Below are 16790 nucleotides of genomic sequence, written 5' to 3'. Positions count from 1 at the left end.
AGGCTCCCATTTCTTCCTATCTTAATGCATTCTAGGACATCCCTTACAGTGGCCTGTGAAATCACAAGACTACCAGAAAGTATCATTTTTGGAAGTGCCCTTAGAGATATTATGTATATGGTGTGTGTGAAGTGTGTGTGTGTGTGTGTGTGTGTGTGTGTGTGTGTGTGTATACCATAGATGTATGTGCAGTGAGAGACCCATGACCCAACAGAGGCAACAGCATTCCTTAAAGTCAGAGTGAAGTGTGGAATACAGTGTTTCTTCATTTTCAGTGGTCTTTCCTCAGCTTCATGTTTCCTGTTAAAAATCTTAATCTTAGGGTGTTTGGCCATCCCATCACCAGAGTAGGTCAGTCCCGGCTGTCTCTCGACCATTGCCAGCAGTCTTTTGTGGGGGTATCTTTGTGGATTTCTGTGGGCCTCTTTGTGCCAGAAACCCCATCCAAGGACTGAGGAATCTGGAGGCAGACATCCACGGCTGGGCCCCGGGTGGAACGCCGGGAGTCTAATTAGCGAGAAAGAGGAGGGTTTATATGAGCAACAATTGTTGAAACCAAGGTTGGATAAAGCACAGGGACAAATAGCCAAACAAATGGAAACATATGAACTATGAACCAAAGGCTGAGGGGCCCCCAACTGGATCAGGCCCTCTGAATGGGTGAGACAGTTGATTAGCTTGATCTGTTTGGGAGGCATCTAGGCAGTGGTACCAGGTCCTGGGCTTGTTGCATGAGTTAGCTGTTTGAAACCTGGGACTTATGCAGGGACGCTTGGCTCATTCTGGGAGGAGGGGACTGGACCTGCCTGGACTGAGTCTATCAGTTCGATCTCAGTCCTCAGGGGAGACTTTGCCCTGGAGGAGGTGGGAATGGGGAGTGGGCTAGGGGGAAGGGAAGGGAGGCAGGAAGGGGGAGAACAAGGGAATCTGTGGCTGTTATGTAGAACTGAATGGTATTGTAAAATAAAAAAAATAAATTAAAAAAAATAAAAACACAATCATACCATAAAAAAAATCTTAATCTTCTGACAGTACTAATATAAAACTGAAAAGCCAGAACTGGGAAGTGGATTTTCCTTGTGTCTGAGAATCCCAACTGTCCCAACATTTGGTTTTCTCTGAAACTCTAAGCCTGCTAAATCATGCACAGAACTTTTAAAAACTGGGCTGCATTTAGCTGCCTCCTCCCTTCCTCCCCACAGATTCAGCTAGATCCAACTCTGGGCCCTTCCCCCACTTGCCCCGGCTTCAGTTCCTGGAGCTTTAATAACTCTTGCCATACTTGTGGCTTGGCCATTGTTTACCCGCCAGACTCACAGAGTCCTCTCAGGGGCGGGGTTTATTTGCATAACCACTCCCAGACACATCAAATAGCCCAATAGTTGTCCCTCATGCCTCACAGAGGAGAGGAGGGGGATAGGCACAACATGAAAGAAACAGAGGATGGATTTGATCTGTTGTTGCCACACGTGAAAGTGAAATGACTCCAGCAGAACACTGGTTGCAACGGATTTCGCCTATTGTGAGAGCGGTATGCAGGCTGGTGGCTGAGGGGCGGCTACTGGGCAGGGTGTCTGTTCTGTGTTTGTTCAGGGAATCCAGTTGTATGATCCATCCATTGATCTTTACAGGGTAAGTGTGGGAACACTCCTTCATGTGGTAAATCAGTTGGAACCTGTGTCACCTAGGGACGGAAATAGAGGACCATATCAGATGTCCGTGTAAGGGTACTACAAAGTCAGCATGACTTGGGGGAAGGTATTCTGTGGCTATCAGTCATTTCATCGTTTGTGCCCTAACAGCGCTCTCTGAGATGTCAGAAACTTAGGCTGTTATCCCTATAGCCTTGACTAGTCAGTTCCTGCCTGTACAGGTTCGAACTGGAGCCAGATGGCCGCTGGGAATATGCCCGGACTTGTCCAACAACCTAGTGCATCTGGGATCCAGAGATAAGGAAGAGAGAGGAGGAGGGAATGGATTGGACATTCAGAGCATCCTGCAGAAAGCTGAACTACTAGCCCACCCACGTGGTGCTCGGGCAAGTCTGGGCCTGTGTAAAGAGCAATTTGGCACTGCGTATGGGGGCTTTCAATCCAGCCTTGTCACCAGTGACTGAGTTTCATTTGATCACTTGCTGCTGGAAGCCGAGCCCAGGACAGTGATATTTTGATCCGGCCTCACCCCAAACACTGGCCAAGGACCAGACAGCTGCAAGAACTGGCGGGGTGCAGGGAGGAGAAGGGACCTGCCAGAGACTAGGCTGGGAAAACAGGCTGTGGGATCTCATATTGACAGGTTTTGGCAGTGTTGGACAATGTCACGTAGGGCAATGGGAGGTAGTAAATTGTGGAACTCTCTGTCTAGGTAACTCTCCTGTCCCCTTCATCCTGCCATACATTTAATCCAATATAAGATGCATACTGATTACATACCCTCTATCACCAAGCTTAAAATACTAAGCTGTCTGTGTGATATAGAGGCTGTATCTCCTATGGCTTAATAGATTCATCCTGAGCGTTGGAACACAAATAATACTGCACAAAATAAACTTTAAAAGTTTAGTCAAAATGCTCTGAAGTTGTCAAGTAAGGACCATATCAACTAGAGCCAGAGAAAAACAGAAAAGTTGTGGCTTTTTTTCAATTTTTCTTTTCTTACTTTCTTCCTTTCTCTCTCTCTCTCTCTCTCTCTCTCTCTCTCTCTCTCTCTCTCTCTCTCTCTCTCTCATAGATTTTGAGTGTTTTGTTTTGAGTAAGAGTAGTCTTGGGTATCTTTAGGACCTGATAGGGTCCCATGTAGATAAGGCTGGACTAAATGAAACTCTCTCTATAGCAAGGAGGCTCTTTAATTCCTGATCCTCCTGCTTCCAACTCCTAAATGCTGTAAGTACAGGTATGTGTTAATTATGCCCAGATAACTGTTTTTCAATCCTAACACACCTTTGGGTGCTAGAGAGCAAAATTATTTGTATTCAGATCTCATTCTACCAAATAGTCACTGTGTGACCTTGGTCAAAAGGAAGATTTCTCCCTCTCTCAGGTTCATTTTACTACAGGTATAAGTTACGACAACAGTACCAACATCATCAAGTTATTCTGAGGATGAACTGAATTAATCTATGTAAAGTACTTGTACATGCTTAGCAGAGTTCAAAATAAGCACTCAATAAATGTTAACCATTATTATTTAAGATAGATTATGCAGCACAGATAGGATTTCAACAGGTGGGAAAAGCAGAGAAAACATGAACAACTGCTTGATGGCAAGGAACCCAGAACATGTGAAAGGAACACTAGTTGAATTGGATGCTTTAGTACAATTAGGAAAAAGTAGAAATAAGATTGGTGGGAAACTACACAAGACTTCAGATACTTGCGTTTCTGTTTATTTGGCAGATCATTGAACAGCCACTGTGAGTTTCTGAATTAAAGAAAAAGTCAGATCTATACTGTAGGAAGAATAATTAGGTAAATGTGAATCAGCTGGGCAGGCGTAAGAAAACACAAAAGTGAACAAATGAAAAGTAGACAAAGCCCTAACTTTGACTCTTCAGAAATTTGAAGTTGATGACTTACATGGCATTTGAAAAGGGAAGGATGAAGTTTATCTCTTAGGGTTAGTTTATACTTTGAAAGAGTACACATTTTCATCCTACCTCTTTAGATAGTGTGATTTGGAATCTATTGTTTGGAATCCTAAAGACACTGTATGCTCAATATTTCCATTCTGCATCAGTATTCACTTGTCTGTTTTCATACAACAATGAGATATTCCTTCCATCCACCTATAGAATCATGAGTAAGCCCAGTGAGAAAATTAAAACTTCCCTAAGTTTCTGTTTTCCCAAAAAAAAAAAGGAAAATAGTTTCCACTTGTTGAAAGGATTAAAAATGATAATCTTGTAAAGGATCTAGCCCAATGCTTGATGAATAGTAGGGTTTTATGAGTCATATCTTTCTTTTACACTTGATTTCACCTTTAAACACCCATCTCATCTCTGACAACACTTCTAGAGGAAAAGTCTTCACTGTTCTATGAAAGAACCCATTATCTGTTCGTGGGGGAAATGCTTGGTTGTTGCAAGTTTTTCCTTTTGTTCAGATGTTCTAATGCTGCTTTCTGGGGCTACTTACTGCAACCTCTTTCTCTGTTCTGAAAGGTCAGAGATCTGAAGATCAGAGACCAAATTTCCCTCCATCTTCTGTTCCCGGGGAAATCAGCTGTTTTTTGGTTTTTTTTTTTCCATTTCTCATGTGGCATGGTATTTATTAATTAAAATATGAGTCTGAGGTTTTGAATTTACAAAATGGAGTGGTAACACCTTCAGATGGCAATAACTACAAAAGAAACATTATGGGAGAATGTGACAAATTTCTTTATAATGTATTATTGTTTTCAATTCTTTAATTGTATCATTTCTTCACTAGAGAATGCTCAGAGAAAATGTAACCTGATGGAGATCATTTGGTCTCTGTGTGTCTGAGCCATAACTGCAAGCCACAGTTTTTTTTTTTCTAATTCCCTTTTCCCCTTCATTTTCTACAGCTGCTTGTGTATAAGATGATGGCTAGATAGGTTAATTCTGGAACTAGAGAAGAAGAGAGGAAGGTAATCATCCAATTACCTTGTACCAGTTACTTTGTCTTTGAAATTTTTCAGTAAGAGAAACCAGGGAGGAAAAAGTCCCTAGACCCAGAAGAACAGCAAATGATATCTTGGCCTAGAAACCTAAGGCAGGCCATATAGCTTTCCTTTAGTTAAATGTCTTCTTGATCTCTTCCACAGAATGCTTTCTGTGGGGAGTAAGCTAAGTCATTATTCAGAGCTGAAGCTTTTGAAGGAAAAGATTTTTTTTTCCCCTCTGCTTCCTTTAGAAGACTGGCTCCACCCTTATATTTTCCCATAAGGTGCTTAATGGGAAGTGTACTGGCCAGTTTTATCATTAGTATATACTAGATGGACCATTATTATTAAATACATAGGAGAGATGTGAGTATGGCTCTAGTCTGTCTTAGGATTAGCACTAACTATACATTTTTTCAGTGTTTCTCTAGACATGCTCTCTTACAGATAATTAGCCTTCTTTATTCTGGTATGTTTTCTCTTTTGTGACTAACAGAATGCCTAGTGTAGAAAACAATTATCAACTGAGTATTTTAGTGACTAACCATCTGTTCTACAGTTACTCTATATGTAAGAAATAGCAACCCATTATGAAAAATAAAGTGGTTTCCATGTAATATATGATGGAATCAAACAGTAAAATGTCATTATTTCCAGGAGGTTGTTAGTCACTGTTGTGAATAAGCCAAAAAAAGTGGGCAGTACTACTTCACTTCCATGAGCCGCCTTTCCCTGACCCAGTCTATCCTCTGGAATTTTTCCTGTTGAGAAATTACACAGCCAATATTATGTTGTGAAGAAAAGAGAAGCTGCATCCTTGGTAACATAGTCGGCAGTCCTGAAGGTGGCCTGCCTCTTTATGTATGGGAAATAGACAAGACACTGCCCTGAGCAGAGACTTAGATTACAGTCTTAACAAACTATATATGTTTGAGGAACATTGTATTTTTTTTTTCCTGTAGCTCCAGTTTTCCTACTTGGATCATAAGAGTTGAGGTTATATTGATATATCCTTGTGGAATTTCATGCCTATGTAGTCTCAATTAGTTTTATCTTAAATTTTAACCAGTTGTCAAAATGAAGAAAAATAAATAATCCATAATGAAAACATACTGTCTTGTGAGTACTGAATTGCTTGTTATTCAAGGCGTTTGAATACAGATGGATGGTATTTTCCTCTGAGCAATAAAAAGATGAGGCTAATATGACCTTTTGTGTGAGATTTTCAAAATCTGAAATTATTTCTGAAAATTATTTCACAAAAGCATAATTATGAGATAATAGATTTATTTTTACCAGATGTTTTATAGTACTAACCCTTTCAACTCCTGTACTTTTTCCTCTTCTTGAACATTTTTTCATGTAAATTTATTTTCTTTAAAATGTTTTAGATAGCATACAATACATTGAGTTTCATTGTAACATTTTTGTAAGTGTGTATCAATCTTTCTTATTTATGTTCACCTTAAATTATCCTTCACATTTCATGGGCATGGCTTTTAAAAGTGTGGTGGAACAACTTTGGCAACAGTATCTCATTCTCTACGAATAGGCTCAGTCTCTGAACTGATTTTCCTAGTCTTGTTGTGTGGTTTTTGCCTTGGGTTGAATTACATGTACCTACTGTTTTATCCCACTCTTTCTATAGAATATTTCATTCCCTGGCCTTCTGAGGAAGAAATGCCATATTTGATTATTGTTGGGTAAAAAGGACTGACGGATTCAGGGTGGTACAGTTGTTCTAGACTGCTTGGTAATTTGATCAGAGTAGAAACAATATGATGCAAGACCAAAAAGTGGTAAGGGAAATCAGAAATTAGAACACACTTTCTGAGTCATACAGTTTTCAGACATCCACATAAAGAAATCATATCATGATTTCAATTTCTTTCTGGGACACTGCCAAATTTCCTTGGGAAACTAATGAATCTCCACTTCAAGCACTCTAATGGTATGTAACTAATTATTGCTCATAGCATATGCTGTCTTATGGTGGTCAATACACAAATCAGTGACTCACTTAGGCTTGGGTGACAGCAGAGAAAATCAGACTTAAATATTGGCTCAATGTTGATGTGATCTGTGGCTTGTCTCCAATGTCCTTTGGTGCTCTGCTTTGGATGGGATAGTAACAATAGTCCTAGCAGCTCTTCACATGTGAAGCACAATTTGAAGTTTCAGGAGCGTTTTCACATACATTGTCTCATTCTTTCCCTTGAACATGATCTAAGGTATTTTTTGTGCCTTTGCTTCTACTTGCGATGACTGTTTCAGCAGAAATCAAAAGGATATGTTCCTCTTAAAATCATCCTAGAATTGATTGACCTTAATTTAATTTTATTATTTTATTAATTATCTCTCTTGATATATATATATATGTATATGTATATATATATATATATATATATATATATATATGGTTTTGTGAGTTTTGGCCTTTTCTTCTGCTCAATTTACAGTCTTCTAAGTTGTATAGTTGTATTTGTCTTTTTGACAAGTTTGTGTCTTTTTGTATAGTAGCTATATGTGCAGGCACACATTCTGAAATTTAACTCACATGGTTACTGTTTGCCTTTGGATAAATAGAAGTGGCCCAGTTTACTGACTATTAATTCTACCTCTACAGTGACAACTGCCTTGAAAAAGAACTATATACTTCCGCCTACCTCAGATAAGCTATAACTTCTTGCTTTGTGCACTGGAATAAAGGACAAAGTAAACAGGTAAGTCAGTCTTTAATTGTGTACAGCTGCTTTTTATTTTCCTTAAGTTGGTATCATGAATAGGTGAAATTCTTAAGCCAATAGGAAAATAGAAAAAGAAGCCAATTAAAAACTATTTCTATCACAGGCATTTATTTTACCAAATTTAAGTATAAAAAGACAATTTACTTTTTAAATACGGGTTCTAAGGCTCAAGTCCAGTTCATCAGGCTTCCATGGCAAACACATTTACCTGCCTACTGAGCTATTTTGCTGGCTGGAAACTTACTTTTGCACAAATCAAAATAAGAATAATACATCTTGGGCTGGAGAGATGGCTCAGCGGTTAAGAGCACTGGCTGCTCTTCCAAAGGTTCTGAGTTCAATTCCCAGCAAAATCATGGTGGCTCACAACCATCTGTAATGAGATCTGATGCCCTCTTCTGGTCTGCAGGCATACATGCACACAGAACACTGTATACATAATAAATAAACGAATCTTTAAGAAGAAGAAGAAGAAGAAGAAGAAGAAGAAGAAGAAGAAGAAGAAGAAGAAGAAGAAGAAGAAGAAGAAGAAGAAGACATCTTAACCCCTTTGTGCATTCCTGCACCAAAATCTGGCACTAACGCTCACTAGTTAATCATTAACATTTTAACATGCATTACTATTACCAGAGTCTAGTTTTCCCTGGGTTCCCCTTGTGTATTGGTGGCTGCTATTCCCTTTCTAACTTTAAATACGTGTGTCACTTAACATTTTGTTCGTGGCATTCTTCTTTATTCATCTAAGTCTATCCCACTATTTACCTAGTATGATGATTCGTAACCCCTTATTGTTTTCATTTAATTAGTCTTGGGTGTAGGCATTTCCCAAAACTCCCTCAGGAACCCTTTTAAAATGATTATTTAAAGAAAAATCAAGTTCATGTTCAGAAAAGGTTTTTTTTTCTGTTCACTGGAAATATCACAAAAAGAAAAAATATCAGTGAAGGTTATACACTCACGATTTTAGTAAAACACTGTCTTGCAAAGCATGATGCACTTAGGGACTCTAAGTTACCTTTGAGTGTTGGCTTTCTTTCTTTTTTTAAATATATTTTTTAATTTTTTAAGTAAATTTATTTATCTATTTGTCTTATATCCAAGCTACAGTCTCCCTCCCAACCTCCCATCCCAGTCCCTCCCCTACTTGCCCCCCCCCCGCCCTGCCTACTCCCCTCTGATTACCCCCTTCTCCTCTATCTCTGTCCAGGAAAGGGCAGGTCTCTCATGGATATCAACAGAACATGCACATCAAGCTGCAGTGAGACTAAGCACTTCCCCATGTATTAAGCTGGGTAAGGCCACCCCTTTGAGGAGTAGGGTCCTAAAAGCCAGTATAAGAGTCAGAGGCAGCCCCTGTTCCCACTGTTAGGAGTCCCACAAGAGGACCAAGCTACACACCTGTCACATACATGCCAAGATTGACTTTCTTTCTTACTATATAAATGAACTGAAGGTAATATTTTCTCTCGGAGATTCATTTATTTTGTTTTGATATAATCTGCCTTAGCAGATTATCATGAAAGTCAATGGAAGTAACTGACATCACAAATTATAAGGTTGTTACTATTATTCTATAGAATTTCTTTTTATCACTTGCTGAAATAATAAATACTTACTTAGAGCCTACTGTGTGATAAGCACTGTTTTAAATATTTTGGATTGGGTAGTGAATATAATAGGTGCAATGATGTCATAGTTATTCCTCTTTAGTTTGAGAAAAAATAGGACATATGTTAAGAAAACCATCATGTAAGAAGGTCATATGTACTATGGGGAATAATGAAACAAGAGGGGGCTAGGGGGATTAGGGGAATTCCAATTTTAAAATAGTGGCCAGAGAAGTCCTATTAAGAAGATGATATAATAATAAAGAGTTGAAGAAGTTGAGAGAACTAATCAAATGTATATATTCAGAAGGAGATTCCTGGCTTAGAATGTATGAAGAATTTCCGCTGAAAATATTCCTGCTTAATGTGAAGAATAGCAATGAGACCACTATGGCTGCAGTGAATATAAGGGGAAGAATAGCAGAGCACATAGCTGGAGATAACAGAGGAAGTTTAGGTAGCCAGATTATGTAAGACATCACTGGCCATTAAAAGGACTTCAGATTTCTTGTGAGTAAAAGGAAAGGCCATTGAAAGGGTCAAAGATAATGTAGCCTAATACGTTTTAAAGGATCCGTTCTCCTACATTCTGTTCCTTTATCTCTCATTCTCTTACAAACAAGAAAATATGGAAAAATTGCCTCTCACTGTGGAAGAACAGGAATTCTCTTTTACTGATTATGCTTTATATTCAAGGAATACAGAAAGTCAAAGCTAAAAGAAACCTTACACTCACACTGTTACTTAGAGTAGCTGTACCTGAGTATCAGTGGGTAAACTGTATAAGTTCTGGAAGCTCAGTTCATGCTTTGACTAATTATATCAGAAACTCAAGAGTGGTACCCAGGTATCAATATATTTTGGAGTCTCTCGAATATGACTAAGAATGAGGACCACTGGTCTGAAGTGTTTAACTTAATCAACCTCATGATGACTGTGTAGCTTGAGACAGCACTGAGTATCACTGTGTTACTTTTGGCAGAGCTCTTCCTGGGACCATTTACTATAAGTAAAATAAAAAATGAAAATGCACAAGCAGTGAGCTAGGATGAGGATAAGATGCTTGACAATATGGAAATAGGAAACTGACAAGAGAAAGCTGAGCTGGAAATGGATCTGGGCCAGAGCAGAAAAGAGAAAACTGAGGGACAGTGTCTAATCATTTGCAACAACATCTGAACTGCAGGCCAAACATCTGGAATTGATCAGAACATTACCCAGATTAGAAGTTTGATTTCAAGGAAAGAATTATTCTCAAGGCCAAACTGAGCAACTGCTTTGATTTTTGACAGCCCCGTGCATATGGGTGGTGATTGGGCTTGCATGAGAGGAATGGGCAGGGAATGGGCCAGCTGCTATCTTCATCACCCTTTTTAAATCTCAGGACTTCTGGACTGCCCGGGCAAAGCAAATAGCCTAAAGTCCTGAGTTCTTAATTTAGACTTGTCATCCTCCAAGTTCTACCCATCCTAGATAGAGACCATGCTTCATGCCACAGGCATTTCTGCAAGTTGAGAAGACCAACAGCCACAAATGGTGGTCAGAGGCAGCTGCACACCCAGCAGTGTGAGTACCTTACACCCAACAGAAACTTAGCCAACATCATTTATTCAGGGCACAGTGAGCTAATGTTAGACTATTCTTAATACCAACCTCATTGCTTTTCTTTTCCCCATCTGCCTTCATTAACTCTCTTCTAGGTTATTTTCTGAGGAATCAGGACAATGGGAACAGGCTCACAGATTATACAGATAACAGACAGGACAAGTAAAGAAGCACTAGTCACTTTTTTAATCACTCCACTCTTACTGGATAAATATATGTGTGTACACATTTAATAAAGTATAAATGTAATAATATAATATTAGTACATATATGTGTACATACACATCAGTTACGAAATTTGGGTGAAAAGTTGATTGAAATAACTCATTTGGTCCAGGAGGATATTTCAAGTATTTAATTAAAAAATGAAAGTCATCTTTCTTCAAAAAACTGAAGTATAATTCATATAACATAAAATTTACCATTTCAAGTATACAACTTCCTGCTTTTTAATATATTACAAGGTTCTACTATGTAATTCCGGGTGATTTTCGTTCCCCGTTGCATAGTCACTGTCTCCTCTTCCCCACATATGTCTCTGTGGACAGCATGTAAAAGAAGTCACATTGTTGCCCTTTCATGTCTAGTTACTTGCCTTAAACATACTATTTTAAAGACTGATTACACAGTATAGCATACACTATATGTTTTATTCCCCTTTCTAGATGAATAAGGTTTTGATATACAGACATACCACATTCTGTTTATCTAATTGGTTTATAAGTTGGGGGACATTTTATTTTATTTTTTCCCTTCTGTTCTTATGAATATGCTGCTAGGAACATTTATTACCAGGTTATGTGAGAACACATGTTTTCATCTCTTGGCATATATATTTAATTTGCATTCCTACTGAGCACACATTCATGTGCTTATTGGTCACTTGTATGTCTGCTTAAAATCTGAGCTTATTTTACATTGTGTTTTTAAAATTTTGAATTATAAGAATTCTAATTATATTCTAGGTACAAATATTTTATTAGTCATATGGTCTGCAAATTTTAGTTGGTGGTGCATGCTTTTAATCCCAGCACTTGGGAGGTAGAGGAAAACAGATCTCTGTGAGTTTGAGGCCAGCCTGGTCTACAGAGTGAGTTCCAGTACATCCAGGGCGTTTACATGGAGAAAACCTGTCTCAAAAAAAAGTGAGCTAATTTTTTATTTATTAAATTTTCTTTTCATTTGTTCTTTGTTTCTTTCATATAATGCATCTTGATTCCATTCATTTCCCATTCCTTTATATCTGCCCTCTGCCCTTGCAACCTTTCCTGCAAAAATAAAATCTAAGAGAAAAAAGAAAAAAAAAAGGAAAATCTCATTATGGAAGCTGCAGTGTGACACAGTGAGTCACGCAGTAAACCCTTTTATCCATATATCTTTATGTGCATGTGTCCATTGCCAAGAGTCATTGGTCTGGTTCAAGGCCTCTGATTTCTGCTACACCATCTCTATAGAAGCTGAGCCCTCACTGGGACTCCTCTTGGATATCCTGTTGTTGTCCTGTATCGTGGAGATCCTGCAGCTTTGAGTCTGCAGGGCTAGTCACTTCACATGCTCCATAGATCATAGATGGGGTGGATGTTAGGGTGGCCCCAACTCATAACCCTGATTCTGGGCCTGGGTAGTTGCAGGATAGGTCAGCCCTCCAGCTCTCCCCTGTCTTCACCACCCAGGTGAGCTCTCCAGTATTTCCCTGGCTAGTTCACCCCTTGCAATGATGAGCAGCAGCTGGTGAGGGGCAGGGACATCTCTCCCACTCTTACGACTTCAGGGCCAGATCTTCCATCTGCCTCAGGTGGTGAGAGGTCGGGGGAGGCATGTCTGCCCTGCCCACACCCCCATGTGGTAGATGAGGGGCAGGGCCAGATCTCCCATGCTTATGTTCTAGGGCAGTTGACTTGCCTCCCTGTCAATGCAGTCAGCTCTACTGTGCTGCTCAGGTTGGGTGCAGGGTCCGCATTCCCGAGTGCTGCAGCTGATAAGGGGAATGGTCAGCTCTCCCGCCCACCACAGGCGGCAGGTACATGGGGAGGGAGCATCTTTCCCTCACCCTCACTACTTCATGGCAGATGAGGGGGGTTGTGGCAAGCTATCCCACTCTCACATCCTCAGGGCCAGCTCACCCTTGCCTCTGACAAGTGTCAGCTCTACTGCGCTGCTCAGGTGAGGAGCAGGATCTGCTTTCCTAAGTGCTGCAGCTGGTAATGGGGAGGGTCAGCTCCCTCATCTGTCACAGGTGGTGAGGGGTGAGAGGTAAGAGTGGGCATCTCTCCCCTGCCCACACTGCAGCATGACAGATGAGTAGTGGAGGTAGCTCTCCCAAGCTCACAACTTCCAAGGTGGCTCAGCCACACCTCTGCCTACATGGTTGACTGTACTGTGCTGCCCAGGTGAGGTGCAGGGCTTGTAATCCTGAGTGCTGCAGTTAGTGGGAGGCAGTAACAGTTCTCCCACCTCAGTCATGAAGAGACGGTGGGTATGGAATCTCTCCTCCAACCCATGATGCCATATGGCAGATGAGGGGTGGGGCTAGATCCCCCATGCTTATGTTCTTGAGGTGACCTTACCTGTGTCCCCATCAACAGGGTCAGCTCCTTTGTAATTCCTGTATGAGGTACAGGGCCTGCTTTCCTCAGTACTGCAGCTGATAAAGGGGAGTGTTAGCTCCCTTACCATCTGGAAGAGGTAGGGTCAAGGGGGGAGGGTATCTTTCCCTCACCCCCGCCACCACACCACAGACTAGGGAGATGGTACCAGCTATGTCCCTCTCATGCCATCAGAACTGGCTCATCCATGCCACTGTCTACAGGGTTAACTCTCCTGTGCTGCCCAGGTGAGGTGCAGAGCTCCTTCTCTCAAGTACTGCAGCTGGGGAGGGTTTGGGTCAGATTCCCTCACCTGCTGCAAGTGTCAATGGGAGGAGGACATCTTTTCCTCACCCTTGCCACCACATAGCAGATGAGAGGGGTTTGACCTGCTCTCCTATTCTCATTCCCTCAGGGCCCGCTCACTCATGCCACCTGCCAACAGGGTCATCTCTATTGTGCTGCTCAGGTGAGGTGTAGGACTCTCTCTCCTGAGTGCTTCAGCCGTGAGGGACAGGACCAGTTCTCTCTAGGGTTGCAACCAGTGAGGGGTGGGGTCAACACTGTACAACACTGTCCCCTCAGACTTCAGTGGTATCAGGAACCTTGACATCTACATAGACTGTGGTTGCATCAGGGCCATGAACCCAGACATGGGCCCCATAATCTAAGCTTGTTTTAAGTTAATGTTTTTTAAAATTTTGAGTTATAAGAATTCTAACTATATTCTAAGCACAAATATTTATTAGTTATCTGACTTGTAACTTTTTGTGTCTTATGTGTTATATTTCATCTTTATTTTAAAAAATATTTTAATTTTGATTAACATATTAATTATGAATTATTACATATTGATGAGGTTCAGAGTGCTATTTTTATACATTCATCCAATGAAAACCAATCACCATTTAACCTTGATTTGTTTTCCCTTCCCTTTTTTCCCCTGATCTTTCTTTTAAAGTTAAATTTAAAAAAATAACAAAAGTCAACTAGTGGTTTATTGAGCATGTTGAAACCAATACATAGGAGTGAAAACAGGCAAGTGGAGTGGTGAAGAGTGAAATTGTGCCAGGTGATGGGTTTCCATGCTGGGTACGGCTTCATGACCAACCTTGAAGAGGCAGGTGTTCTTACTGGCTACTTTGGAGATCTCCCAACAAAGCTATGATGTGGGGGAGAAATAATGCTACTCAACAATTTATAGGAGAGAAGAAAGGCAGAATTTCTCTTCTTGGTTCTCTCCTATCTCCCTTCATCCATTAGTCAAAATTTACCCATGAGTATTACCTGTCCCACAAGTCTGGGATTCTATGACTATATAGAATTTCAGATCTCATCTTCTATGGCAAAGAATTTCATTCAAGACTAGTGGGACTGTACAGAAATTCTGAATATGTGGATAGCCATGCCAGAGAGAATCTAATGTGGTATATATGCCATATATATTGCAGTCTAATATTCTTATTGTTATGTTCCAGAAAATGATGAAATGAAACATGGTGTTTAAAGACCTCTCCCAAGGTCAGTTTTCAGTAAATGATAGTTTTAGTATTTAAGCATAAACCTGGTGCTGAAGACTGTGGATGATCCAGGTAGAGATCCCGGGCTTTATGAAACAGGCAAACAAGAGTCAGTCAAGGATTTTGAGGTCAGAGTGGCAGAAGATAAGAGCTTCTAAAGCCCTTTATCTCTGTTACATCTTCTCATCTGACTGAAGGGTAGAGTAAGTGGCTCTGAGGGACAAGAACATCAGAGATTATTTTTGAAGGCTTTGAGGTATCCCTTATGAGATCAACAGCTTCATTTGAGCTTTCATACCATAGCCTAATACTCCTTACTCTATTTAAACCTTTACATACCAAAGAGATGACTTAGTCTGAGGTAGTGAGGTCAGGGATTAGAGGGCCAAAGGAAGTAGAAAATTACCTAAAGCTCCTAGCTAGGAGTAAGTAAGAAGACCATTGGTCTTTCTTCATTTGGCCTAAGGTTCTAGGCAAACTAGCATCCACTGATGATTCCTGTGGTGCTACCTAGATAGTTAGATCTCAGGGACTGTCAGCTGCAGTCATCATATCCATAATTTCAATATCTAGTATATATTCACATTATAACATCCAAGCACATCAGTTGTCATACTGGCATAAATAAAGATTTGAAACTGAGGATTCTCTCTTCGGTGACTTTTCATGCTCTCTGTGCTTTGTGGAGTACATGTGGGCTACTCAAACAAAAGAGAACATTCCTGCCAGTCTGACTTATTCATAAGTGAGTCCTGAGATGCTAAAGTCAGCAACTACTGGTACTTAGCCACAGTAATTCAAAAGTTATAGGGGTTTCTGATAAATAGCATCTCATGAGTAGTAGAGAACATAGTGTGGGCCTCAGTAGAAGGCATGCCTGATACTAGTAGCATTTCATGTGTTAAAGAGGCTGTGGTGGAAGGTACTGTCAGGGACCTAGCATCATGAACTATTTGGATATTGGTGGTGGACATGATTAAGATACCACTGGAAGCTGAGATTGGAAGGCTCAGGCTTACTACAGTACATCACATTTTCCCTGAAGTTCATGGCCATTTCTAGAATGCCAGGCCTTTCTAACAGCATTGTGTGGGACCCCCTTGCAAATCATGCTCCCTGGCTAGAAGAGCAGTGCTCCCTGAAGGGACAGGAGTCTGATGGGAGCAGTAGCCCACACTATTATCAGACAGTGACATACTGACAAATGATTCCTCTTTACTCATATTATGCCTGAGTGACTCAGCAGACAAAAAACAACCCACCAAAAAAAAAGGGCCTTCAATTTTTTCAGTTTCTGCAAACAATGATGAATGCTTGATGACTCATAGTTGTAAGAGATGGGCATTCTTTTTCCAGACAACAAACATCCAGAATTGACAGCAACTTCTCATTCTCTAGAGGTGTTTGGTGGACAGACCACCAGGATCTTAATCCTTGAGCTTTCCTGCTCCATGTTGTCCAGAGTCCACCTCCACTTTGGGATTCCAGGGGTTCAGAATCACTTCAATTAAGAGGGAGGCTCTTTCCTAGTCTCTTAATCACGTCTTGAGATAAAACGTTTTGAATGTTTAAGTACTCAGTTTAAGTGTAAAACTTGTCTTCCCACCTTGCCCTTTGGTAGCTAATAGTGTTTTGCTAAAGCTTAAAAACATCATACTCTAAGGTCACAAAAATTTATATCCATATTGTTTGATCACAACAATTTTAAATTATACATTTAAATGTTTCTTATGAGAAAACTCATATAAGCAAGAAGAAAAAATGTCATGTCCTATATTTGAATTTATATGACATTAAATGAGAGTGAAAATATGTAATGACAGAAACTAGAATGGCAATTACCTGCAGGAAGGTGTCATATTTACTGGAAAAGGAGAGTAAAGGAACCTGAGTAGGCAATGTAAAGGCTCCACATCTTTACCTGGATAATATTTCCTGTCACAAATGGTGAAATGTGTCCACTGCATTTGGGCTTTGTTCAATGTGCATCAGTTTGTCTATATTTTTCTTCCTTTGTTGTTGGGCAAGGTAGAGGCAGAATTTTTGAGTGTGGCCTGTACTGGTACAGTTGAATGGATTGTGAACTTTGGCAGAAGCAGAAAG

The 16790-nt window shown here is 40.3% G+C and overlaps 1 protein-coding gene across 3 annotated transcripts in view; it reads left to right on the top strand.

The window, feature by feature from the left end:
- Nucleotides 1–1384: 1384 nt before the first annotated feature.
- Eda2r (ectodysplasin A2 receptor) overlaps nucleotides 1385–16790 on the top strand; it is a 47427-nt gene continuing 32021 nt past the window's right edge. For all 3 annotated transcript variants that reach the window (XM_037199145.1, XM_028888894.2, XM_037199144.1), the window contains exons 1-2: nucleotides 1385–1531; nucleotides 7250–7346. The gene's annotated coding sequence lies outside the window, so the exon portion shown is untranslated. The remainder of the gene's footprint in view (nucleotides 1532–7249; nucleotides 7347–16790) is intronic.

This window comes from Peromyscus leucopus, chromosome X, assembly GCF_004664715.2.
Source record: "Peromyscus leucopus breed LL Stock chromosome X, UCI_PerLeu_2.1, whole genome shotgun sequence".
In the NCBI taxonomy this organism is placed as follows: domain Eukaryota; kingdom Metazoa; phylum Chordata; class Mammalia; order Rodentia; family Cricetidae; genus Peromyscus; species Peromyscus leucopus.
This window is presented reverse-complemented; position numbering and strand designations above follow the sequence as displayed.